The sequence below is a fragment of the Mus musculus genome, chromosome 10, assembly GCF_000001635.26.
Source record: "Mus musculus strain C57BL/6J chromosome 10, GRCm38.p6 C57BL/6J".
Classification (NCBI taxonomy): domain Eukaryota; kingdom Metazoa; phylum Chordata; class Mammalia; order Rodentia; family Muridae; genus Mus; species Mus musculus.
In genome coordinates this window covers 3,739,668-3,766,556 of record NC_000076.6, presented here as the reverse complement: position 1 = coordinate 3,766,556, position 26,889 = coordinate 3,739,668, and the positions used below count along the sequence as shown (strand labels likewise).

The following is a 26,889-nucleotide window of genomic DNA, read 5'->3' as shown; positions in this document are numbered from 1 at the left end:
CTGAGGATAAAATAAGGAGAGATTCACCTGGAACTCTGAGGAAGAGACAGGCAGAAACCAGCAGGTAGCTGAATTCAGGATAGAACCAAGGGGAGATTTGCCCCAGGAACTTTGAAGAGCTGAATGTAAGAAGACAAGGAGAGGAAACCAGCCACATAGCTGAACCCAGGTTAGAATAAAAGGGACACTAAGTTAAGGACAACTCTGAGAACAAGCCAAAGATTATGGCCTAAACACTTATTAAGTGATTAGTCTCAGAGTTGCTATTTCTGGGAATTAAGAGGTTGGGAGGAAAACCTAATTATTTTTTACACATTAGAATACCAAAAAGACTGGAAGATGGGGAAAAAGACAAGAGCTAAGTTAAACAGAGTGGTGTACAAAGAGACAGACTCTGTCAGCACCCTTTTCTTGGAGTGCCAGGATCCAGAAACATGAGGAAGAAATCTCAATGGTTTCTGCCATCCTTCTTCTGGTCCTTTTCTGTGATGGCTCTAGTGATCTAATAGCAGCCTGTCAGTTGTGCTTTACACATATGGCAGTGATGGTGTTGGTCTAAGATTTAGTCAAAGTTCATTTATTACATTAGTTTTTATGAAAAAAAAAAACCCCACAGGCTTTATTTCATTCAACTTGGGTTTTGATAACAGTAAAATATCTGCCATGTCTTAAATAAATGATAAGAGCCAGAGGTTGTGGGTGGGGAGATAGGGAAGCCAACAAGAGACTTTTCACATTCCCCAAAGTACGTCCTGTTGACTTAATACCATTGCAATGACACTCAGGGTCACCTACATACATCTCTATATTGCCAATCTCAGTAAGCCAGAAGCAGCAAGACCCCCCTTTTATGGGTAGGGACCCTCCTTTTATGGGTGGGGACCCTCATTTTATGGATGGGGACCCTCCTTTTATGAATGGGGACCCTCCTTTTATGGATCGGGATCTTTTCCAGAACCCCACCCCCCCTTGTCATTTGCTCATAGACAGCACAGGCCTAAATAAACACATGCTTTCCTTCCTCCAACGTTCATTAAAGAGAAACATTTTTTTCCTACTACCCAGGGGGGAACTTGTCTCAGAAGTGGGTCCTTTTCTACCTACCATCTGTGATGGCTCAAAGGACCCTTTCACCTCAGAGAACCCTTCGTCTTGAGAATTTTGATTTCTACACTTCATATTTGGAGTCCCTCCTTGGTGTAAGGTACCCAGAAGACAGTTCTCTTTTCCTGGGCTTCGGTGTTCTCATTAGAGACATCAAGCAAAAGCAGAACAAAAATATAAATACAATAAAATATAAATATAAATGGGTGGAACATTTTTGGTAACTGCCTGTCTTATTCCTTAACCTATACATGAATCCAAAAATGTGTTTGAAGTCACTGTGAGCACTGGACCATTCCGCCTGGTGGCAGCATAACAATTGTACACAACTGCTATTTGCACAGTAAAATTACCCTCCGCAGACAATGCCCTACAGCAACAACACTGTGGTACCATGAGGTGGATGAGACTTCTATGAAGAAGTTCTTCTTCTATGACGTAGTCTATAAGACTATAAGCGTATAGTTAAATGCTTCCATTTGTGGTGATGGAAGGCCATTCGTGGCACTCACATTGGGTTAGGTCTTGTATCAGTTGCTTATGCCATTGTACTGACAAAATGCCTGACAAGGGCTACCTAAGAAAGGATGGGTTCATGTGGCTCACAGACTGAGGCTAGAGTCCATTAGGACAGGAAAAGCATGATGGCAGGAGGGTGAAGTGCCTGGTCACTTGCAACCACGGTCACGAAGCAGAAAGAGAAGCATAGTCAGCTCCCTCTCTGTTTTACTTAATTTTAAACCACCCAGGGAATAGTGCAGCCCATATCTATAATGGGTCTTCCCATCTCAATAAGCTTAGTGTGGGAATGTCACCACAGGTTTGCCCAAGGATTCATTTCCATGGTGACTCTAAATCACAGTGGCAATGAAGATTAACCCTCATAGTCCTGTGTACTTTAGAAACTCATTTGTTCTCCACAGTAATGCTAGGTGAACATTACAAAGCAGGGAAGTGAGGCCCAGGTGTCAGGATGAGAGACTAGAAGACTCTTGGTGGGGCTGGGGACAGGAGGGAGAGATGGGCTAAGTCAGAGAGTGTTTGAGTCAAGACTTGAGCACCTGCAGTCTGCCTGGAGTACACATAGGGCTTTGATGGAGCAGGACTGGAAGAAAGTCCCAGAAGAAGAGGCTGGGTCTTTTCCCAGGTAATAAGATCCAAGTGAGACATTCATGAGAAATTCTATAGATACTAGGTGCTCCCTGAATGACTTATGTGGGCACAGAGCATGCACAACCTTCCAGTGGAAAACTGCTGAGGTGGTCTTTGTCCATCCACTTCAACAGCTGGGGCACTTTGTGATGACTTTGCTCAGCCTTGTTACAAGTTTAAGATGCAAGTTTAAAAATCTGCTTTTGTTCTTGAATTAAAGCCTTTGTGTTGATAAAAACATCCGCCTCTCTCCCTCTCCCTCTCCCTCTCCCTCTCCCTCTCCCTCTCCCTCTCCCTCTCCCTCTCCCTCTCCCTCTCCTTCTCCCTCTCCCTCTCCCTCTCCCTCTCTCTCTCTCTCTCTCACACACACACACACACACACATACATATAAACACAGATGCACGGACACACATACAAAGACAGACTCAGATAGTCACACAGAGACACACAGAAAGACACAGACAGACACAGAGACACACAGACAGATACACAGAGACACACACAGATACACAGAAAGACACAGACAGACACAGAGACACACAGACAGATATACACACACACACACACAAATATACATACATAGGCACACATAGACACACAGATACACATAGGCACACAATCATACACATACACAGACACGCACATAGACACACATACAGACACATAGACACACACACACATAGACACACATAAAGACACATAGACACACACACACACATAGACACACATAAAGACACATAGACACACAGACACACACACACACACCACTAATACCCAAACCCAAACTGGGCAGGATCGAAAACTGCTCACTTTCCAGGCAAAGTGAGCAAGTCAGGAGACACGCAGGCAGGGCTGGAGAGTAAGCCAGAGGTAACAGCAGATGAGATCAGAACATACACACACCCAAACAGGAAAGGCCTGGGGTGGCTCTGGCTTCATAGAACTGTCTATTCTCAAGTCGAGCCATGGCCACACTCTAGGTGACAAGGGAAGACAATCTGCTGCTGCTGTTCCTCTTCCTCCCCCTCCCTGCCCCTCCCTCTCCTTTCCCCTTCCCTCTTCCTTCCCCTCCTCCTTCCCCATCCTTTTCTATTCTTCTCTCCTCCTTCCTGCTCCCCCTCTGCCTTTCTCTTCTTCCTCCTTCTTCCCTATCCTTCCTCCTCACCACTTTGCTTAATTGTTTTAAGCCTGTTCTTTGACAGTTTTGTACATGAATAATAGAACCTTCTCTTTTTCATTACCCTGTGGTTTCCACTCCCTCCCCACAGGCTCCTGTTTTCATTCCCTTCATTTGGTTTTGTTTTGTGACCCTCTGACTTTAGTCATGACCTGGTGGGTTCACCACTGCTTGGGATACAACTGAAGGCAATGACTCTCCCTCCCCAGAATCTACTCATTGACAATAATTCAGAGTGTGTGTGGCAGGGGTCCGGAGGGGGATTACGAGCCCCTTCGCAATCAGTAATTAGCTATTGACAGGTCTCGTTTGGAGCAGGCCCAGTGAAGTGAAGCTGCTATGACATCATGTTAGCAATGGCTGCCATGCCCCGAAGTCTCTTGAGGTTGAGAGCTATTTGCCAGCTCACATCTCTTCTCCCAAGTCCATCATAGGGAAATGAGATAGACAAGCTAGGCACAGGCCAAGCAAGCAATACTTGTTAGGCATGTGATGAACACCCACCTTCCATTGATGAGGAGGCAATGGAAGAACTCAACTATCCAGCTCTTTGCAATCCTACTAGCAAACGGGACTGCCATAGAGCCTCACTACACAGCTAACAAAAGTGGTCAAGTGATCTTCTCAAGGCTGTTTAACTTGGAAATCAGAACAAAAGGCCTCCCAACTTGGAAAACAGAACAAAAGGCCTCCCCTCCTGCTTTTTATTTTTTGTCTGCACCTGTGTGGTGTAAAGGATGATGGCATCAGACGGATCTGACTTCTGAGTTATCAGAGGAGTGGCACTGCAGTGAGGTCAGGGTCAAGAAAAGCAAAACTGTGAGAATGTGTTCTGACACACTGGATGCCTCACACAAATAACAGACGTGCTCTCTACAAGGCGCTTGCTCATTTCCCACAGGAAAAATCAAGATGTTAATTAATAATCCATGTCTACTGGACACAAAAGGAACAATGCAGGGTAGCCAGGCTTTCCTCCTTGAGAGAATCAGGTGCGCCTCTAAAATTCCCCTTTTGTTTTCTATTCCATAAAAGGTCCTAGCACAGGCTTGGGCGCCAAGGTGTGCATGTGTGTGAGTCCCTGGAACCCAACACTGATGTCTTATTCAACCTAAAGGAAAAGTGTGCAGTCTCCTGATGGGATAAGCACTTGCAGCCCCGGGTGACCAGGGGCTGCAGAGAGAGGGTGTTCCTCACAGCACATGCCCTGAGTGAAGAGCTTCCCGGAGGTAAACTAGTTGGGAGGACTAAGGGACAGATCAGAGTCTTGCGCTCACTTTATGAAAAGGGGAAGCCAGGAATGCATATGGCCTATGTGGTAGTGGGCCTGTGGCTCTAGCTCTCACTTGTCTCAAAGTGGCAGTGCAGCAGGAGAATCTTGGGGTACCACTCTGTGGGCCTGAAAAGCTTTGGTTCTGAAGATTAACCCATGTGGGTGAGCAGTAGACAGAGGACAGGATAGGTAACCTACTAAGCTACCCACATGTTGAGCACAACTTGGCATCTCTGCTCATTTTGATCTTTTATACATTTCAAAACCAAGCCTGTCACTAGGAATGTTTCTCTTGGTGGTTAATAGGTAGTAAAACATATGAACTGTTTATTCTTTACCTTTGGGCTGAAGGAAACATTCATTCCCACATCTGGAATAGAGCCCAGAGCAACACCCCTGTGGTGGTCTGCTTTTATCAAGATGTGCTCCTTTAACAAATGCCCAGTCCTGACAACATGATAGTCTCGTCAGCCTGTTCATCATCAAATAATAAGAAACTTTGACTGGCTCATGTAAACAGATCTGAGCGGGGGCCAGAACTGTAGAAAGGGAGCTGTGTCAAGGTGGGTCGTGAAGGTTGGAGACTGAAATGTGAGTTAGATTCAATATGCCTCTGTCAACAGCCACCTGAAGTCAACCACAGTCCCACACAGTGTATTCCTCTGATAAGATGTCACAAGAACAGAAATGAGCACAAAAGCAAAGAAAAACATCCAAAATTAGAGTCTGTATTGCTTGGTTTGGGTCTCTGCTATTACCAGATCCCCCCCCACACACACCCCCCCCACACACACACCCCACACACACCCCCCACACACACCACACACACACACACCCACACACACACCACACACACACACACCACACACACACACACCACACACACACACCCACACACACACCCACACACACAGAGGCATGCACATGCATACTATCTGAGGTAGGTAGGTTAGTATGATCTCATTTTTCAGTGGGAAGCTGATGTTCTGAGAGATTGTCATGCTCTTCTGATTCCAGAAGAATATCAGTATGGGTCATTCTGGAACAAGGTCTCTGTGTAAGCCAAAGGCACCAGTTACCACCATCACTATTACTTGTAACTGGAATTAACATGTGAGGACTGCCTACCAGACACTGGCTGAGTACCTTGCAGGTTTTGACTCCATTATTCTTCTTAGCACCTCTTCAAACTCAGTACTGCAAACTAAGACTCCCTCATCTGACATGCTTAGACCACAACTGCTTGAGACTTGGGAGGTCTTTTTCACTGCTGCTGTTTGGATATTTGGATTTTGCATGGCATGACCCCTACTGTCTGAGCACCCCTATGAAGCACCAAATCCCCAAATCAGAAACATTTTGAGCATCATTACAGATCAGTTACATTTGGAGTCCAGAATTATTAAATTCCTTTTAAAGTTCAAAAACTAAGGGAGGTAAAGTAACAAAGGTGTTAAAGGTCTAATCCACTGGGTCTGCGGATTTCTTGTTTTTGGCAGAAGCAGAATGAATGGGCTGTCGACCACCTTACACACCAACAGATAAGATTCAGCATCCATGATATAGTGGGATTGGTAAGTCAAGAAACTCTCTTTCCTAATCATGGTTGTTTCTGTTTTGGTTTTATGAAGACACAGTCTCACTATGCAGCCTTGGCTAGCCTGAAGCTCACTATGTAGATCAGGCTGGCCTCAAATTTACAGAGATCCACCTATCTCTGCCTTCTAAGTGTTGGGATTAAAGGAATGCACCATCATGCCTGGCCTTCTCTTCCGTAATCTTTACTCCTCTCTACATTCTTCACTGTCCTGATCATTCCTGAGAATAATGGTTATAATCTTGTCTATCTCTGTCTCCTACAGAACATAAGTCCCAAAAGGTGTGGTCTCAGTGTCAATCAGCCCTACATCCCAGGTACCAAGGGCAAAGAATGGATTAAACAGAAATAAGAAGATATATGACAACTTAATGAATAAAAATGTGCATCTATGCCTCTATTGATGAGCCCTAGAATAAACAAGAAAAACCCATAGGGAAGCCAAGTAGAAAAAGAAATGGCCATTTCAAAGATGATCAAAAGCCAACTGTATGGTATCTAACTCTAGTCCCGTTGATGTGGGGCACTGAGACAATGATCGTGAGCTCAATGGCAGCCTGGGCAACATAGCCAGATTATCTTAAAAAATATAGAACAACCAAATAAAAACACATGAAACATGATATTATATCCTGTTTACCCCTCCCTTAGGTTAAGAAGAACTGGGCAGACACAATGGTCACTAATGGGACGATGGGATTGACTTGTACACTCCTGCACAAATCCTGGAGGAGCATTGGGGACAGAGACAAAGGACAGCAGGTTACTGCTGCAATCTCTTGTCCAGAGCAGGCTTAAATGTGACCAGGAGTCACAGAACTGAGTCACTCCTGAATCAACCTTTTTTTGCTAGGCTGAGAGTGTCACAGATGTCTGGCACCTGACTAGGGTCAGTCAAAGATCTGAATGAGCACAGGTCTGCCTCCTCCCATGATTTCTTCATGTCTTAGCAAGCAATAGGGTAAATAACAATACAGATTAAATATAAACAATGTAGTATATGGAGTTGCTACACTAAAGAAATCAAATGCTATATTAGACACTAATTATCTGATTCAAAACAGCCTCTGTGGCTGATGAATGAGCAACACATTAAGACAGACTTTTCTTGTCTCACTTTTGTCTTATTTGTTGTTTTGTTTTGAGATGGAGGTCCAGTGTATCCAAGGATAGCATTGAACTCACTGTACAACAGAGGAGGACTTTGAACTTCTGATTCTACTGCATCTACCTCCTGAGTGCTAAGATTACAGGTATGTACCTCTCCACTTTGTTTATACAACACTGGGAATGGAACCCAGAGCTCTGTGCACAGTTGACAAGTACTCTACCAACTAAGCTCTGCCCCCAGCTCATTGGCCTACTCATTAATATAACAGAAAACATGAAACAGTATTCATGTTGAAATTATATTTGTTTATTTATGTTGAATGTAAATATAAGCTGGGCAAGCATCAGTAGACATATCCATAAAATCACCCCCTTTATGTTATTATTTCAAAATTGCATTACATGTCAGTGTAATTTATAGTAAACCTTGTGTATGTATATGTATGTCTCCTGTGTACAACCACTGTCCATACACAGCACATCACACAAAGAGACCTCACGCCTAACTCCCTCTGTTCTCTGCATCCACTTTCTTCTGTTCCTGGGTTTGAATGAATTCCCTCCCCTCTGTAGACTTGTTCCCACACCCCAGGCCTTCCATGAAACAATGCTTGCTGATATGACCATCAGTGAGCTGCAATGGGTTTGTCTGTGCTCAGAGAATGGAAGGAAATCCCCTGCATTTATAAGCCATGGGGAGGGCTCTCTTGCCTGACTCTCTTGCCTGGCCTCACAGGCTGACTTAGACCAGTTGGATGGTTGCATTCAGAGCTCACCATCCACACTGACATTTGTAACTTCCTTAGGCAGCTCAGAAAGAAATAACCTATAAAACCAGACCAGCCTTCCTGATTTCTATGGGAAATTCTGCCAAAGAGATACAGCATTCTGTATAGAGGTTCATGATAAAAACATAGATACCCTTCCTTCTAAGGGCCATTTGAGGTACATCTGAAAATATGAGTCAATTTTGCCGGGCAAGCAATTAACTGGTTAACTAGTCCTTGATTGCTTTTAAATTTCACTTGAACATCACATTTTGAAATTCCGGAAGCAACAACAGTTCTGGTGTGATAAAAGTACTGTTTTAACACAAACTTTTTTTTTTTCCCTTAAAGGAAGTCTCTTAATTCTTCTGAAGGCCACCACAAAAACAAGTGTGATTAAATGGATTGTTTTTCTTCAAAATCAGTGGAGCATAATGGATGCTATAATCTTCACCCAAAGCATACCACCAAATGAGTGTTTTTCTAACTAACAAGCTGTCCAAACCCAGGAGACCCAGTTACAAAGATTTCCTGTAATTCACTGGGAATGTGCAAAAGAAGAAGAAGAAAAAAGGCAGAATTAACATTTCTGAAAATACACATTGAAAATTCAATTCTTTCATCTTGGCTGCTTGGTTTCTTGTCTTCTTAATAATATTCAAACTGTACCTCCCTCTGTTCAAGCCATAAACTCTAAACATCCACATTTACCCGTGCTTTGACTATATCGTAGTAGGTTGAGAATATCCAGTCATTCCTCTGATTCATCAGGTCAATCCAAATTTGAGCTATTAGAGATTGTACTTCTGTTTTCAGGTGAAACTTGTTCTGACAGGACATTACCCAAGTGGGAAAGCTCACATTGGTTTTCAAGTGCTTCTTGTCACCATGAATTATCGGCAAGCCTCTGATGACTGTCATCTTCAATGGTTTCTCCTCCAGGCAGAATTTGGAAGTGTTAGCTGAAAGTGTCCAGTTCTTAGGTCAACACTAGCATGTACTATTCCCTAAGTGTGGCATCCCAACAGCTGATAGACATGTTAGACACAGATTTATCCCCAGAAGAAAACACCTCCATAGTCAGCTAGGTCTGTAAGACCCAGCTCATAAGCACCTGAAGAGGTTAGCCTAAGGACTGTGGCCACAGTCCCTCCTGGTCTGCCACATCTTACCAGATTCATTGTTCCTCTATTGCCAGACAAGTTGCCTTCCAAATGGTCACCTTTTCCTTCTGCAATAGCACAGCTCTTAATTTTAATTTGGTTTGTGTCTACTCATGAGTGAGATGTCATGTCTCAGGATAGGAAAGCAGAAGTTTGAATTTTTAGGTAGAGGTCAGTTGCTAGCCCTGAACTAATTCAGACCTGTGAGGAAATGTTAATCTCTCCTTTTGTCACTACTGAATTCCCCTTCACCTTAACTCCCAATACCACACCTAGAAGGATCACAGAATCTGTGACAGTCTGATACATGCAGATATCAATACTGCTATGGATCATCTGGGCTTCTTTTGTGAACTCATGTATGTACACTTTTGCGCTTTCATTTCTTCCTCTAGGAAGGACCTAGCAACCACGCCTCAGTTACCATACAAGTCCTGTGGCCTACATTATCAGTTCAGCCCCAGTCCCCCCCGCCCTTCATCTTAGCCAAAGAATCAAAAACCAGTAACCCAAGACCACAAGCATCATTTACACTGTTTTGTTAAATAGCGTTATGTTTAAATATAACTGTTCATTGATTTGTTTAAGCATTGCCTTACCTATTATATGCTGGGGGTACAACTGTAAGCTAAACATGAGTGATCTTGCTCCTAGAGACTTAAATAGACTGAAGGCAGGGTAGAAGTGAGTAGTAAGGAGTTGTGTTGTTTTCATCAGAGTTGTGCAGTGGTAGTCAAGTGTGTCAGGCAGAAAGTGAAGTATCTGCAAGCAAAATAACACATCTGGAAACTGCTTTTTTGGAAAGGGCTGAGAACAGAACCTTGGTCCTTGCACTCACTAAGCCCACACTAGTACTGAACTATACCCCGGTCTTAGTATTTACTTTTAATTTAAAGTAGGGGAGGGAAAATGGATGAACTAGGCCTGGCATGGAGTTGTGACTGCTGAATGTTGAGGTCGGGAATGTGGGGGTTCATTACAGTGTGTTCTCTGCTTACCTCTGCTTGGAAATTTCCCTAATTAGAGGACTCATTCCTCCCTCCAAGGAACTTAGAAAGATAATAAACAAATAGCAATTTATGGTATGTCAATTAGATCACAGAAGGGAGGCGAGAGGTGGGTAGATAAACATAACCTTCCCACATCCATGTGATATTTATTTTATATAATTGTCAAATACAAGACATGGATAAGCTGACAATCTATATTAGGGTAAGGAGCTAATACCCAAGAAATAATAAAAATAATAAATACATATGTTTTTGAGAAATAAGAGGATATTTTGAATTTTATAAAAGTTGCTTTAATGAAATTTGATGAAAATAATGACTAACATTTACCTAACTTTTTCTTTGTTAGGACAGGGCTCTGCAAGCATTTTAAAGGGTGACTGATTCAATCCCCAGCACAACTCCAGGAAGTTGTTATGTATTTCCCATGTGTAAGACGATGGGCCTAGGCCTACAGGGGCTGACCACTTTGTTCAAGACAAGTGAACCTCTGAATGATAAAGCTGGCTTTGAACCCAGGTCTAGCTCCAGAGTTGAAATCTTCAACTATCACACCTTATGCCGCACTGCTTGCTTTGATGAGGACCTAGAAGGCAGAAGCTGAATGGAGCAGAGGGAAGATGTAGGGCACAGTGATACAGAAAATCTAGATAAGATGAGGCTAGAAAGTAAACTTTCCAGCAAAGAGTAAGGTATTCCTCTGGACACTTCTCCATAAGCCCAAGACATTGAGACCAAGAATGGAGAAGGGGGAATCATGGGAGAGGGGTTTTCTATCTTCTTTTTCACTTCTATATCCAGCTCCTTCTCACATCATCACCATTATCATCACCACCATCACCATCAATTTCGCCACACCCACCAGCATTATCACAACCATTACCACCACCTCCATTGTCACCATCACTATTCAGCCACTCACAATATTCCAGGCTGTTAGTGTCTGTTCTAGAATATGATGTAAAAGAATTGGGCACTAGAACATACCAAACAGATGGCAACCCAACATCTATTACAAAGCAACGTCAACTCAATGAACAAACATTTAACCTTCTCTCCATGATGGGTGCTGCACTAAAGTGTTGGAAACACAGAGTGAACAACTGTGACCTTTCCCCTGGTAAAGGTGAGGAAAACAGGCAATAGTCAAGTAATTCCTATTATACGTGTTGATAAAAGGTAGCCATAAAAATGAAGTGGGGCAAGAAGGATGTACTTGCGAGAATTTTATGCACTCTAATTCTATAAAAGGGATCAGGCATTTCTTTAGTAAGGGGACACCTAAGCACGAGACCAACAAGAGACAGGGACAGCAAGGCCCTGGTAGGCAGGCAAGAATGTTCCAGGCAGTGGTTATAAAAATGGGCTGGAGCTTAGAATGTCTAAGAGTCACAAGGAGGACAGTGGGCTAATGGAGAGTACAACAGAGTACCAGGAGATGAGATGGTGAGATGAGATGAGATGAGATGAGATGAGATGAGATGAGATGAGATGAGATGAGATGAGATGAGAGCAATAGGAGATGAGACCTAGTATAGGACTAGGCTAGGGAGTATATCTTATGATGCCCCATGAGCTAGCTTCTGCCGAATGAGATGGGGATACACAGATAAGGTCAATATAACTAACAATGGACAGGGTCACTTTGGTGCTGTACAGAAAACAGAGAGTTTTCAATTGAGATGTAAGCAAGGGGACAAATTAGACCTATGGCAATACCCTAGGGAGAGGTGACCATGACCAGACCAAATGAAATCACTGAAGACCAGATAAAATAGTTGGAATCTGGGGACTTTGCAAAGAAAGCCTATTTATGGGCTCATGCTCAGCTATAAGAGAGGGATGTGACCAAGAAGCCCTAAATACCTTACATCTGGGACTTGCATATCTATCTCTATTTTATGTTTCCTACCAAACCTCACAGGAATTAAACCAACAAAAGAGACCCCTGGAAATGCACTCAGTGTTCTGATTTGGTCTTAGTACAACCTTTAGTGTGACCATAAAGGGTATTCTAATAGTTCAGTTAAGAGGCAGGATTCTAAAAGGATGGTGAAGACACATGGGTGGGTGAATATAGATTGAAGACCTTATAAGTTGTTGCTTATTGGCTAGAGCATGCAGGAAAGAGAAAAAATGCCTTGCTATGATCGTTGAATTGTGGTGCTGTTAAAAAGAATTGCAAAAATGATGTGGGGGAGGGGCAAGAAGTTAGGGGTCTGTCTGGAAGTGAGACTGTGAGTGGGTGACTGAGTCAGCTGTATAAAAGCCAGATAGATAGATCTCAGAAAAGATTAGAATAGAAGTTGGAGGCTCAGGCCAACCTATGGCATCACAGAGTTTCCCTCTTTTTATTGACTTATTTTGAAACACTACTGAGCCTTACTACTTGAGTCAGAAAGTTTGTCAGAATATTCCAGAAGTTGACGATTTTTCTAATCAGTGTAATCATTAAAACCAGGCTAGTAGAATCCATTCTCTTTTAATATAAATAGGCATCTTAGACCTGCCTTTGCAAACTGAGATTATTCATCGTAAGGAAATTACTGTACCATTTAACATTCTTCAGTTTGATCTAGGCATATTTTTCCTATAATAAGACTGATTAATTCTGATCCTGAGAATAATAAAAGCAGCCTTTCCACATTTGGTATTGCATTCACAGGCTAGCAACCTTGTACTCCAGTCTGAACATTACCATACATTATAATCATGCATAGCCATTGAACAGACTTCTACCAGAGAGTAAGAAAAGAGGACTGGGTGACAATTCAAGGTCAAACCACTGATTCAAGGTCAACAGGGTAGTCTCTGCTGTGAGTAGAAGGATGAACTGGGTGTGATTGCTATGTCCCAACAAACACATTCCTTACCAAAGAAAGGTTCAAGATGCTTCTCCAGATGCAAAAGGGGATGTGTGTCATCTTTGGCCATTGTTGATACTTCATTTAGAAGTATATAAAGGTCACTCAGCTGATTTGGGGTATTACAAAAATTTCTTTTTATTACAGTATCTCTGGTAGTTACTTCTGTTCCAAAATAGACACAATCCTCTGTTGAGTTTGCAAGTTTACAGCAAGATAGAGACAGGCAGTTTTGTATGACTACCAGAGTTAGACAAATGTTCCAGATGGGGCACTGTACTGGCTGGTTTTGTGTGTCAACTTGACACAGCTGAAGATATCACAGAGAAAGGAGCTTCAGTTGAGGAAATGCCTCCATGAGATCCAACTGTAAGGCATTTTCTCAATAAGTGATCAAGGGGGAAAGGCCCCTTGTGGGTGGCTCCATCTCTGGGCTGGTAGTCTTGGTTCTATAAGAGAGCAGGCTGAGCAAGCCAGGGGAAGCAAGCCAGTAAAGAATATCCCTCCATGGCCTCTGCCTCAGCTCCTGCTTCCTGACCTGTTTGAGTTCCAGTCCTGACTTCCTTGGTGATAAACAGCAGTATGGAATTGTAAGATGAATAAACCCTTTCCTCCCCAACTTGCTTCTTGGTCATGATGTTTGTGCAGGAATAGAAACCTTGACTAAGACAGGGCACCAAAGACAGATTAAAAGGAAAAAAAAAGACTTCATTTAAGGCTATCTTGATGAACCAATGGGTTCAATGGGTTTAATTGAGACTGACTACGGGAGCACCAGTGAAGGGTCTCTTACAGGATCATTGGTGAAGGTTGGTTATTCAAAGGACCAGGAGTTAGAGGCTGCTTACATGATCATGGGCAACTTATGGTCAGCTACACTACTGAGGAAGTCTTCCTCACTCCCCCAACAGCAATTGTTAGGGAAAAGAAATCATTTATAACTCATGAGCCCTCCACCCTTTTTATGGGGGAATATTAGTAAGCATGACCTTCTGAGGATCTCCTGTGGGTAAATGGCAATGGCCATAGCATGGCTAGAGGGCAGAGTTCTACAAGAGAGACAGCAATGAACAGGCACGCTTACAGAGCACAGCCTTTACTACAGACGCCCAAGATGTTTAAAGTGAGAGAGCATGCCCATGAAAGAACATTGGTAGATCAAAACCACTTTCTAAAGAACTGTTAATGAATTAGTAGCTCAGTTCTCCCTGGGAAGCTTTCTTTCCATCTTTTTTCTCTTTCCTCTCTTAGTCTCCTCTTTTCCTTATCTCACTTAAACCCTTTCCTCCTCTTCTTCTTTCTCTTCTTCCTCCTTCTCTCTTATTTATATCTTTTGCTACCTGCTCAGAATTTCTAGCTCTCAACTGAAATAGAAACGGGGCTTTGTTTTCCCTAATATTTTATCAAGCTAATTTCCTTAGTAAGAGGAAAAGTGAGTTGGCCCGTATTTACTCTCAAGGAGCTGGTGATCTAGAGAGGGAAGATGATTAATTAAATGAACATCAAGATGAACACATCAAGGGATGCGGAGATGGTTCAGTAAGGAAAACATCTGCCTCACAAACATGACCGCCTGAATTTGAATCCCAAGAACCCCTGTTAAAAGTTGGGTTCAGTGGTGTGAGCCCCTGACACCATCATAGCCAGGAGATAGGAGACAGAGACAGGAGGATCCTGGAAGTTCACAGCTAACTAACTTAGTCTGCTTGGCAATGTTCTAGGCCAATGAGAAAGCTAATAAACAAACAAACAAATGTGGAAGGCACCCAAAGACCTACACTAGAAACCACTCTACCCAAAAACCTGACCACTACATGCCTGCTATGCATGTGTGCACATGAAATGTACTTATCAACCATACAACCATACACACTTGTACATATACAACCACATCCTAAGTGGTGGGCTAGAGGGAGCTAAGAGCTGAAAGAAAGGGGACTGGCCTTGTGAGTAGGCAGTGAGATGAGATTGCTCATGGTGTCATGAAGAGTGTCAGGCATATGCTACTCTACTGTGTGTAGATGAGACACAGAAGGTAACAGAAGTGAAATCTGAGTAGGGGACGCAAAGCAAATCCTAGTGACAATGCTTCTCACGACCCCAGGCGTCTCTTCTAGAGCAACCATCTTGGACCACATTCAGTTCCTAAGCTGCCTGCTCCTCACCAACTCCTCAGTGACTGACCTTCTTCTGTATCACTGTAGCTCTGTCTGAATCCAGAACTTTCTAATACATCTCTCTTCTGAGTAGCCAGAGAAATAACTAGCCATTAACTAGGGTATGTGACTCTTATGCTTCAAACCCTCCCATAGCCTGATGTCACATCCTGAACCACGGCAAACATCTTGCATATCCCCCAAACGGGCACAACTTAGCCTCTGCCTCTCTCCTCAGCATTGTCTCTCCCTTACAGATTACCCTTCTCACACACATCTGTGTTTCCCCCACTCTATAAGATTCTCCATACTTATCTTTCCCTCTAGACCATTCTTTTCTCAGATCTCCTCAAAATCACTCATTTGTTCTGACTCAACTTTGACTCAGAGGCTATTCCCTGCTGTGCTTTGGCTTTAGAAAGTCCCTGTTATCTTTTGGATAATCGTGTCCTACCAAAGCCCATGTATTAGATGCTTAGTCCCTAAATTACTGGGTCTGTAAGTCTCTCAACCGTCCTCTGATGCTGTTAGGAGATAGTAGAACCTTTAGAAATTAGGACCTAGCTGGAGGAAATGAGGTTTTTGGAAACCTGCCCTTGAAGCTGATATTGGGGAATCCCCTCTCTGCTTGCTAGTGACTGTAATGTGAACAGCTTTCCCTGTTGTTATTTCTACAGTATTTTGCCTTGTTACATGCTGAGAAACAACAGGCCAATCATAGTGAACCAAACAAACCTGTCCTCTTTATAAGTTGCTGGTCCTAGGTATTTTGTCACAGTGATGGAAAGCTGACTAACACTAAAGGGCCCATGATGGTTAGAGGCTTGGCCCCCAGCTTGACACTACTGGGAAGTGATGGGGATGTCATGTATAAGGCTTAGTGGGAGCTCTCTGGGTAACTGGGGTCATGTCCTCAAAGGAACAAGTGAGCCTTCTTTGCTCCTTTAGCTTCCTGGTGAAATGAATGGTTTTGCTCCACAGGCATGTTGTTCCTGTGGTTTCTCCCATACTTCCACAAAGGTAAAAAAGGAATGGGCTGACCAATCACAGACCTTCTCAGGTGACCATCTCAAGTTTTAGTTAGAATAATGGCTGTGTAATATGCATCCTCTAATCAAGCCTTCTCACCATGCTCAAATTGAAACTGAATTTCATCAAGTTGTCTGTTCAACTTTTTTTTTTTTAAACACTCATATGGAGTCGACCTTTTCACCCCAGACTTGGTTTGTTCTTCTGTCCACTGTACACCCAGAACTAGCAACCTGAATATCTCTACCACAACAAACCAAACGCACTTCCTTGTCTTGAAAGGTGGACTGCTGCCTCAGGAAATTCATGGCACAATCTTATAAAACACCAAGACAGCCTTGCCAGGTTACTTTCATGCTGGTTTATTGCTCCAGCTATCTAGTAACAGACCATAAAACTAATATGATGTGTAGAAAAGGCAGTAGGATTGCCACTCCTTACCATGGGTTTATTGTGCACTTAGAACTCATAACATTATTTTTTTTCTTCTTTCCTTTCAATATTTTTTGAGCCAGGATCTTCCCATATAGCCCAGGCTATCCTTGAACTACTGATTCTTCCTGCCTCCATAGTGCTGGGATTTCAACTGTTTTTCACCATGTCCAACTTCATAAAATCTTTATTGTATAGTTGTAAACCTCTAGTTTAGGTGGCATTTAACTTTCCAGGGACATATGCACCCTTCCTAACTTCATAGTGGATCACTTATTCCAATTCTGACTGAGATGTTAGGAAGACACACATGTATTGTTCATGTACACAATGGCTTCGTGGTGAATTACCCCAAAACAGTATTTAAATTTAGATTACAATAAAGAAGGGAAAAAGCAAGATGATACTAGATACGAATTTTCTACTGGAAGATTTTTTTTTTTATGATTTACAAAGTGTTTTCTGCATATGTGAGCAACCTAATACTGAGTAGAAATTTGGAACAGTTGTTGCTGGTATGTCTTTAGCTAGTGCAGAAATCTCTCCTTCTGACTCTCTTGTTTGTCTCTGTCTCTCTGTCTCTCTTTTTCTCTGTGTGTGTATGTATGTATGTGTGTGCATGCATGTGTAGACATGGGCAGACATACTTGAATATACATATGTATACATATAGGTGCAGACACACAAGTATAGGTCAGAGGTTGATATTGTCTGTCTTCTAGAATCACTCTCTACATTGTGTTATTGATAATGATGATGATATTGCTATTATTTTAGATAGAGTCACACACTGAACCTTGTGCTCACTGGTCTGCTAATCAGGCTGGTCATGCTACTCTGAAGACCCAACTGTCTCTGCCTTTCTCCCTCCCTCCCGCAGTCCTACAGTTAGAAGTGTGCACTGCCACACCTATATTTTATGTGGTCACTGGAGATCTGAACTACGGTCCAGAAAGCACTTTACCCATGGAGCCATTTCTCCAGTCCTCTTACTTCTGTAAGACTTCAGGAGCAAAGAAATGTTAACTTCCAGTTTAGAAACTCTTTAAGCACTAGGTGAGATAGAATCTTGACACAAGAATCTTGACAGATCACAAAAACAGAATGAGTCTTCCTTTTATTTTCCCTCAGGGGTATTGTGGATTTTGAAAGCTGTTGCTAATTATGGAACTCATTCCAGCTGTTTTTATAACCTCATAGTATTGTCACCATTCCAGGTAAGCACAAAACAGAAGTGGTTAGGAACAAGGAAGAGCCCTTCATGATGCAAACACCATTAAGAAGCCAGCTAGGCTCTCTGCATTCTCAGGGCAGGGCACACCTGTGGACCAAGATGTCATTGTGATATTAATTTGAAGGCCAGATAGCATGAAGGACTGGGATTAAACAGCCTTCTTTATAGTCAAATTCAAACTCCCAGTTTCTAAGGGCACATGTGTATGGTGTGGGCGTGGATTATCTTATATAGATAGCGAGGAAAAGCAGATGAGAGCCAAGACCATCAAGATTTTCCTCCGTAAACGTGTCCCAGAAGCTTTCAAATAACTCCTAATGCAGTTTCCTCGGTAGAGCTAATACTGATCTACCCTGCCACCTTCCCATGTCTCATCTGTCACCAGACTATCTCATTAATGTCACAGCCCACCCTTACTATTTCTTACCAAGCCTCCTCTATAGGATGGGAAAGTCCCTGATACAACTGGTTCATTTTTTAAAAAAGCCTACATCTCCCCACAACATCCCTCCAACATATCTTTCCCTTCAGTGATCCCAAATCTTTGAGTTAGACTCACTCTTGGGCTCCTTCATTCTTGTGTTCAATGGTTTCAAAGGTTAAAGAGTGTGAGATCCCCGAATAGTTTAACACTATTTCAGAAAGAGAGCAGTATCCTCCTTTGAGGCAGCTCTAACATGTTAGCACCACATAGATACTTAAGCTAATAACAGGGTTACATGGTTCAAGGCACTACTTATGCCTCAGATTAGAGTCTTCCTCTCTCACAGCACTTCAGAGATGTGCAAATGCCAGGTTTGCAGGATGCCTGTAATCACACAGCCATGGGAGCTGAGTTCTGATAGCCACAGCCCCTTCTCTTTTCCTGGTGGCCCCAGCTCTTTCCTAGCTTTCTCATCACAGGCTGGTGACAGCTTTAAATCACCTTGATTTGGGCCTGTCTGTGGTTCACATGCATCCCCGAAATGCTTAGGAGTGACTTCTGTTTTTAATCTACTTGTTTCCAAAGACTCAGATTTTAGTCAGACTGGTTGTCTGTTCCGAAGACCTCCTGGGACATGGGACCTTTAATCACATGGCAAGGGTGGCTCAGGGATAAGAGAGCCCTGCACTCTGTTTCCTTCTAGGTCAGGCACTGATCTACTCTCCCTGTCAGACAGGGTACAAGAAGGGGACTTTGCTCTGATATCAGCAGCTAGGTTAGGAGAGAGTGGTTGGAGGTACACTGTGGGGCTAGGGACTTGGCTAACCTATTGAGAAGAAAAACAAACCAGCCCAAGGGTGCATTTGATCACAGCTGGAAGGAAACACACATGCTCACTGGGACTCAAAGACTCCTAAGAGCTGGGGAACCCAAGCAGGCTCCAATAGGAGTGGAGAGCAAAGGTCTCAACCAGGGCTGGGAGTTTGGAGGGTGGTCAGAGAAACAAACCTTTCAGCAGCACATGGCTCCTTCACCAGGAGGAGGGTGGAGCTCTATTGGAAGGAAGTCAGCTTAGTGTGTAACCCCAGGCTCTTGCCAGGGCAGGGAAGGAGGCCTGAGTGAAGTTGAGCCTCCTCTGCTTGATTGTACAAAGAAACCTTCTCCATCAGAGGGACAGTCAGCCTTCCAGGACAGGGAGGGCCAAAGGCACAATTCGTGTTAAATACAATCTAAACAAACGGAAGAAAGCCAAAGCCAGCTGGGAGCTCACGCCTTTGGAGCTCTAGAAAGGCAGCTACACCGCAGGAAGGATTCGCACACATCTGCCAAAGGAATGAGCTGGCTGTAGGAGCCACTCAGCCTCAGCCTTTCCAAGTTACATGTAGGTCAAAGTCACTTAAGAAGGAGTGACTTGAGACCCATTGGCCAGACCAAAGAGAATTTTTAAACTACTAAGATAATACATCAGGTCATAGATATAATATTTTTAATTACTATGCTAATATTGAATTAAGCTTTCTGTCAAATCCAAATCAGCAGGGAGAGCTAAGAGACAAAAGTGAAAGTTCCATTTTCATGCCAGGTGACTGTGGGTCACTGGGCAGCCATAGATATGCAAAGAGTACAAATCAAAACCCAGTTCATTACAGGATTCTGGGGTGGATGTAGGAAAGGGCACAGAGCCTAAGGCTGCCTTGGCTACAAAGCGAGACCCTAAACGCAGACAGTAATTTTAAAAACAATAGAAAATGGTAATTTGGAGGTTGGGAATTCAGCTCAGTGGTGGAGTGCCTGCCCAGCATTTTGATTCCCAGCACATCATACAGTATATTTCAAAGACACCTAGAACTCTTTCTCATTATGGTCCAAAGTAAATGTTGGCTCCTCTAGAAGACTCCTAGACCACCAAGGCAGAACAGCCCATCCATCACTCTGAATTTCCCATCACCTTTATTCTGTCTCCATGGAGACTATCAACATGATGGGGACCATGGAGTTGGTCAGACACAACTGTAGGCAAAGCAGAATGATGTAAAAGTAGAGGTAGGTTCTCAATAAATGGAGCTGAGCTGAATAAAATTGAACACTCGCTGATCAATTACTAATGTGAGACTGGTAAATTACTGATGTGAAAACGGATGTTTTACAGCAGGAAATCTCCGCCATTTCTACCAAGAGTCCATTGTCACTTACTGTAGGAAGGGAAAATTGGGGACTGGGAATGTAGCTCAATGGGTAGTGTGACTGACCAGCATGTTTACAACCTCAGTCTGACCCCTAGGACTGAATAAGGCCAATGTGTGGTGAACCCCTGAAATCCAAGCCCTTGGGAGGTGGAGGCAAGAGGATCAGAAGTTCAAGGCCACCCTTAACTACATAGGGCTTTATGTAGCATGCTTATACAGAAGCCTATAGCTGAAGCTTTTAAGAGTCCAGAAAAATGGGATCCCTGTTGGTAGACACTCTATCAATGTTCTATCAAGACATTCTACCAAGCTAAGTTTTGACTCCTCCCTTCATTTGCTGTAACCTACTCATCTTTTTTTAAACACAGGGTTTCATGTAGCCCAGGCTAGCCATTAAGTTACATTTAGCTACATAAAGCCTCTCTGGTCCTTTTCTATGCCTGTCTACCCACAGGTCACACTTATGTGCCTTTGTGACGCCGGCCTCCCCCCACCCCCCACCCCCGCCCCGCCCCTGCACATAGTACTGTAACTGCTATAGCTAACTCAATAGCAGGATAGCGATGGGTCTGCTCATTCCTACTGAAGCTTTAGTTATCATGAGACCCATACTCACCCAACTCTTTCCCTTTGACATTTTGAAAGGATGCTGCCCCCCTCCTCCAGTCAAAGGGATGCTTAACTCTTAGTCAAATCACAGTCAGGCTGGCTTGTGCTGATAAGCTACTTCTGTGGCCTCTGTAGCACCGTGGTTATTAAAGCTACCAAAACAGGGTTCTTAATTAAAGGCTCATGGAAAACCCCAGCTCTTCCTCCACCCCATCACCATCGAGTTATTACAAGTAGGCATAGCTGGAATTTGTTTAAAAATAATTTACCCTAGCATCAACACTCTTCAAACTGACTTTCTTCTTAGATAGTATGGGGGGGGGGGGGGGAGGAAGAGAAAGGCTATAGAATCATGGATCTAGCAGGCTTTAGCTTCCTGTCAAGCAGTAATTTAATGCAGATGGTTTTTTGGTATTCTGATGGGATTGCCCGATGAATGTTCAAATCCTTTAGAGAAAATTGAATGAAACTTTCAATTTATACACATTTTCCAGTTTAGAGCCTAAGGTACTTGGGGATTGAGCCCAGGCCAGAATGAGAATTCAATATATGCTCTACCAATGAGCTACATCTTCAATGCCTCCTATATACTTTAGGGGTGTGTGTGTGTGTGCCCATGTGCCAGAGGAGTTCAGAAAAGAGTGTGAGATCCCTTGAATCTGAAGTTATAGCTAACTGTGAGCCCCAAGATGCTGGGAATGGAACTACAGTTCTCTGCAAGAGTAGCAAGGGCTCTTAACCACCAACTCTGTGGTTTCTGGGGATCCCTGTATACTTTAAATCACTTTCACATGTCTTGCATTACTTGTAATACCCAATGAACTGCAAAGGCTACAAAGTCATTGTGGCCCTCGTTGTTTTGGAAATAAAGTCAAATCCTTCATCCTTCCAGTGGTTTGGGGGGGGGGGAGGGGGCTGAAAAGCCTCACAGGTACAGAGGCTGCCTCTGCTCACCTAACGAAGACTTGGTTTGGAAATATTTTACTTGGTCTATAGGTCATTGGAAAATATTCAGGAACCTATGTATACACAGGTTGAAAAGATACTCAGACCCCAACATGAGAGCTAGCATTGCACAGAAGCCCTGGTCACTGCAAGGGACACACCTGAAGCTGCAGCATTTAGGTTCCCTAGAGATAAGCCGTTCAGTGATGAAGCAGGGCCCATTGCCAGATCAGCAGGCATGCCTATCATCCTCGCTGAGGCGGTCCATTGCTAACTACATAGTCAGCCAGATTCTAATCACGTGGGGCTCCCTCATCTGTCAGTGAGTTCTACTTGGCACAGCTGCCCATGACTCTGAATGGCCCAATGGATCGGACTCAACTTTTCATTTCATCAAGAGAGATTGATCCAGGAGGTTTGGAGTGAAACATGAGCATCTCAGATGCCTGCTACACATCACAGAGAGACTGTCAAAAAGAAAAAAGTTGTCTTGGTTTGTTTGTTTGTTTGTTTGTTTGTTTGTTTTTCTGTCTGTGCCTGAATATGCTAATGCTTTGCATTAAAATCACATTTTTCTTATGTCAAAAGATTATTATTTCTCTCCCTTAAAGAGTGGTGTGGTTACACTCACTTGTAAGGCCAGCTAAAGTGGGAGAATTGTGAGTTCAAGGCCAGTCTGGGCTCCATAATAAGATCTTGCTTGCCGGGTGTGGTGGTGCATGCCTTTAATTCCAGCACTTGGGAGGCAGAAGCAGGCAGATTTCTGAGTTTGAGGCCAGCCTGGTCTACAGAGTGAGTTCCAGGACAGCCAGGGCTATACAAAGAAACCCTGTCTCGAAAAACAAACAAACAAACAAACAAACAAACAAAACAAAACAAAAAGACCTTGCTTAAGAAAATTGAGGGGGAAAAAACCCAAAGAAACAAATAAATAGTTTATAATTATGAAAATGTGTCCCTATACAACTATCACTCTGAGGCAGTAGTAGAGGACAGGTCTCAGTCACAGCTGAGTTCAATCACAGTTCTGCCAATGGAGCCGGTCCAACAAAATCCCCGCCCCCCAGGGGTCAGCTTATCAGCAAGTCTCATCCTCAAAGCACACCACATGTGTGGAACATTTAATATGGATTACTCCACTCAATCCTCAGCCCAGCTCTGAAGTTTAGGGGCATTCTTTCTGAAATAGATGCAGGAAGTGGTGGGGGGAGGGGAAGGAAGAAGGAAAGATAAGAAAAGCCAAATAATGTTTGTTTGGTTACTTGTTTGCAAATAATTGTTACTTTCCTTAGTCATAAAATGATCCATGTCAGCTCAGAGCCTTAGCAGGGTCCCGGTCTGCAAACTCATGGGGCACAGACAGGAGCATCAAATTCAAGGCTAATCCTAGAACGTGTGCTCCCAATCACTCTAAATCTCCAAGACTCAGAGGCTGGCCCACATCATCCAAGAGCCAACCAAGTTTGAAGAGCCTGGAGATCTAATCATGTCTGCAGCAGGATTACAAGGTGACAATTGTTTCAAAGACCCTACTACCAGCAGTAAAAAGAAGAAAGCGCCACACAAAGAGGATTGCAGCACCCAGGCTATAGATCAGATACTGTTGTTAGTTTACTAAAGGCTCCAAAGACTGCAGCTACTCAGTTATTTTTCCATCTTTTTTTCAAGTCAGAATACAAATTAGTAAAGTTGAATTAAATCACAAAAAGAAATCATAACCACAAGTGAGCAGAGTAAAATACTACTGGTTGTCTTTGGTTTTGAAAAAATGAGAGTGGCAATTTCTATGGGTTACAGTGTGACTGTTTAACCCATTTGAATGATAGCTGTAATCTCCCATGGAAAGTTTAAAAGGTATATATGTATAAATGAATATATGTATATATTATATAATATATTACACATATTTTGTTATTATATATTATAACATATTTTTGTATTTAATATATTTATACAATATACCAATATATTTACATGTATTTTATATTATATTTACATTATAGTATAGATTTATATTTTATATACTATAGTATTTATGTTATATAGAATATATTAATATATATTAACAATCATCTATACTAAAGGCATTGAGGAAAGTGGAATCACAGGGGAAGGACAGGCGCAGACAAATTTTATCAAAGAAAGGCAGATTTGGGCACCAGTTTGACTACCAAACAGCTGTTCCCGTTCTCTCTCTGTTTTATCCCTTTGCAAAAGGCTTTGGGGGGAATCTGTCATGCAAGGGAAATGGAAGGAAGGTCACACAAGGATTACTGGTGGGGTCCCACTTGCGGAGGAAGCCAGGGAGGTCAGTGAACTCTGGAAAAGAAAGTTTCTTCCTGGTCGGTTTTAACGGCTTAGACGGGGTGCAATTCCAAGAGACAAAAAGCTAAGTCAGGAATCAGGAAGCCAGACTCAAAGATGTTAAAGGGTCAAACACTAGCCCATCACTTTTGTATAGAAGTGTTAACTACTGTAGAATAAATAAATACCCTGGACTGAAAGGGGTAAAACCAATTAAAACTATGTGGTTCATATACACTGCTTTAACAGTGAGGAAGTACAAGCTACCAGGATTGCTTTTCCTCACGTCCCACACAGTGTAAGGCTAAAGTTGAGAGGTTTTAGATCTCTGACACGATAGACTTGGATACACTTTAAAAACAAAACAAAACAAAAAAAAAAAACAAAAAAAACATCAGTTTAACAACAACAACAAAAACCAAAACTCATCTATTCTTTGAAAGTATGCGAACTCCAGAAACTGAGAATTCAAACAGGCTGACCACAGGTTTTAACGCAATCTAAGCCTGGAATTCAATTAAACGTTAAATCTGACCCAGACTTAAGGCATCCTACTGGTTTTGTATCCAATGTGTATTCAGTTTGTATCCAGAGTGCCCCTAATCCCCAAAACAACCCTCCCGAGGTGACTGGGTTTCCTGAGAAGATAAAATCGCTGTCAAAATAGGTGCAGTAAGCTCTGGCCACCTGAAGGTGGTACAAAGAGAGCGCCAAGAGCCGCCAGAGCTTAATGAAATTCCAGGGTTGCACACACAGTCAGCTTTACACATACCAACTTCATACAACACATCCAAGCAATCAGCTACATCATTGTTTCTCAGGAACATTGTGAAACTGAGGAAGCCAACCACCCTCTCCTCACTGGGCGTCCTGGACTGTAGAGCTCTGAGACTCCATGGGGGACACAAAGAGGGGGTCTGCTCTAGCAGTCACCCCGGGGCCTGCTGCCCGCCCCCCAACAACCTTTTCCTCTGGCCAACAGTCCACACAGTCGTAGCCAGCTAGGTATTACCGTGTGTCCGGGTGACGGATGGGGCACAGCTTCTAGACTCCCGGGTCACTCCTATAAAGCGCTGACTTGCTGATTTGGGGGCGCCCACGCGAGTTTCTGCCCCACGCAGGACTGCTCCTAGCTGGAGCACACAGCACTCCCCGCCATCGCGCCCGCACCGCTGTTGGGGTGTTGTCCAGACTGTCCTATTTGGGGATAGTTCCGCTTGACTTGGGGGCGCGGGTGGCACACGGCGCGCTTGAGCAAACTTCGCGGAGCTGCAAACTGCAACCCGGGTGGCTGCAGCAAGGGGCGGGAGCGCCGGGCTAGCAGGTCCTGCCTGAGTCGACCCCATCAGTCGACTGCCAACGACCCCATCAGTCCCCTCCCAGGAGCAGCGCTCAGAGACACCCCCCGCCCCGCCCCCCCCCCCCCCCCCCCCCCCCCCCCCCGCCCAGGGCCAGGCACTGCGATCCCGCTCTTCCCACCTGCAGATTCGGGGCGCGTGGCCGAGGTCCCCGGCTTCCCTTGTCTGGTCCCTGGAATAGTCTCGGCGGAGCTTACGGGAGAGGGGCGGCTCCCGAGCGCTGGCTCCGCGGTGCGCTGCGCTCCAGCGCCGGCTCCGGCGGCCCCGAGCCCTGCAGCTCGCCTGGCTCCACTTCCTCTTTCCCACTCTGCTCCCGGCGTGTCCCGCCCCGCCCCGCTCCTCGGTCCGCTGCAGCGGGTTGCGGTCCCCGCCCGCCTCCACGGGGCCCTGCGGGAGGAAAGAGGCAGAGAGGAGGAGGCAGCTCAGAAAGAGATTAAGCTTGCTCTCTGGAGCTTTGCCAAAGACAGCAGTCAAATTACAGCCTCTGGGGGGAAAGTTTTTGTCTCTTTTCTTTTTTCTTTTCTTTTCTTTTCTTTTCTTTTCTTTTCTTTTCTTTTCTTTTCTCTTCTCTTCTCTTCTCTTCTCTTCTCTTCTCTTCTCTTCTTTTTTCTCTTCTCTTCTCTTCTCTTCTCTTCTCTTCTCTTCTCTTTCCTTTTCTTCTCTTTTCTCCTTTTCTTCTCTTTCCGTTTTCCTTTCCCTCTTTTTCTTTTTGTTTTTCTTTTCTCTCTTCTCTCTTCTTTAAAAAAAAAAAAAAACTCCCTGCTACTGTGTTAACAGCCACATCGCTTTCTTTTTTCTTCTCTTCTCTGGGCTGTTGGGGTACAGCTAAGCCTTGGACATGGCCACTTCCCAGAGTGTTCTGAAATCGGATCCAACACCGTTTCTTTGCATCCAAACTCGAATTTCACACTGTAGCTTATGATGTCACAACACTAGGAAATGGGAGAAGGGTGCTTACTGGGTTCAGGCATCAGCACCCCCACCACCCCAGTGA

General features: G+C 43.7%; 1 protein-coding gene and 1 long non-coding RNA gene across 5 annotated transcripts in view; one reads left to right on the top strand and one right to left on the bottom strand.

Moving 5' to 3' along the window:
- The window catches only part of Plekhg1 (pleckstrin homology domain containing, family G (with RhoGef domain) member 1), a 227,053-nt gene extending 200,747 nt beyond the window's left edge, over positions 1-26,306 (bottom strand). The window contains exons 1-2 of one of the 3 annotated variants that reach the window (XM_011243078.1): positions 26,017-26,306; positions 25,550-25,734 (exon numbers count right to left, since the gene is read on the bottom strand). The gene's annotated coding sequence lies outside the window, so the exon portion shown is untranslated. Of the gene's footprint in view, positions 1-25,549; positions 25,937-26,016 lie in introns of those variants that run through there. The other 2 variants (NM_001159942.1, XM_011243077.1) reach the window with 2 other exon arrangements.
- Gm30164 overlaps positions 7,004-26,889 on the top strand; it is a 38,242-nt gene continuing 18,356 nt past the window's right edge. For both annotated transcript variants that reach the window (XR_003948984.1, XR_003948983.1), the window contains exon 1: positions 7,004-11,480. This is a non-coding gene — a long non-coding RNA (predicted gene, 30164). The remainder of the gene's footprint in view (positions 11,481-26,889) is intronic.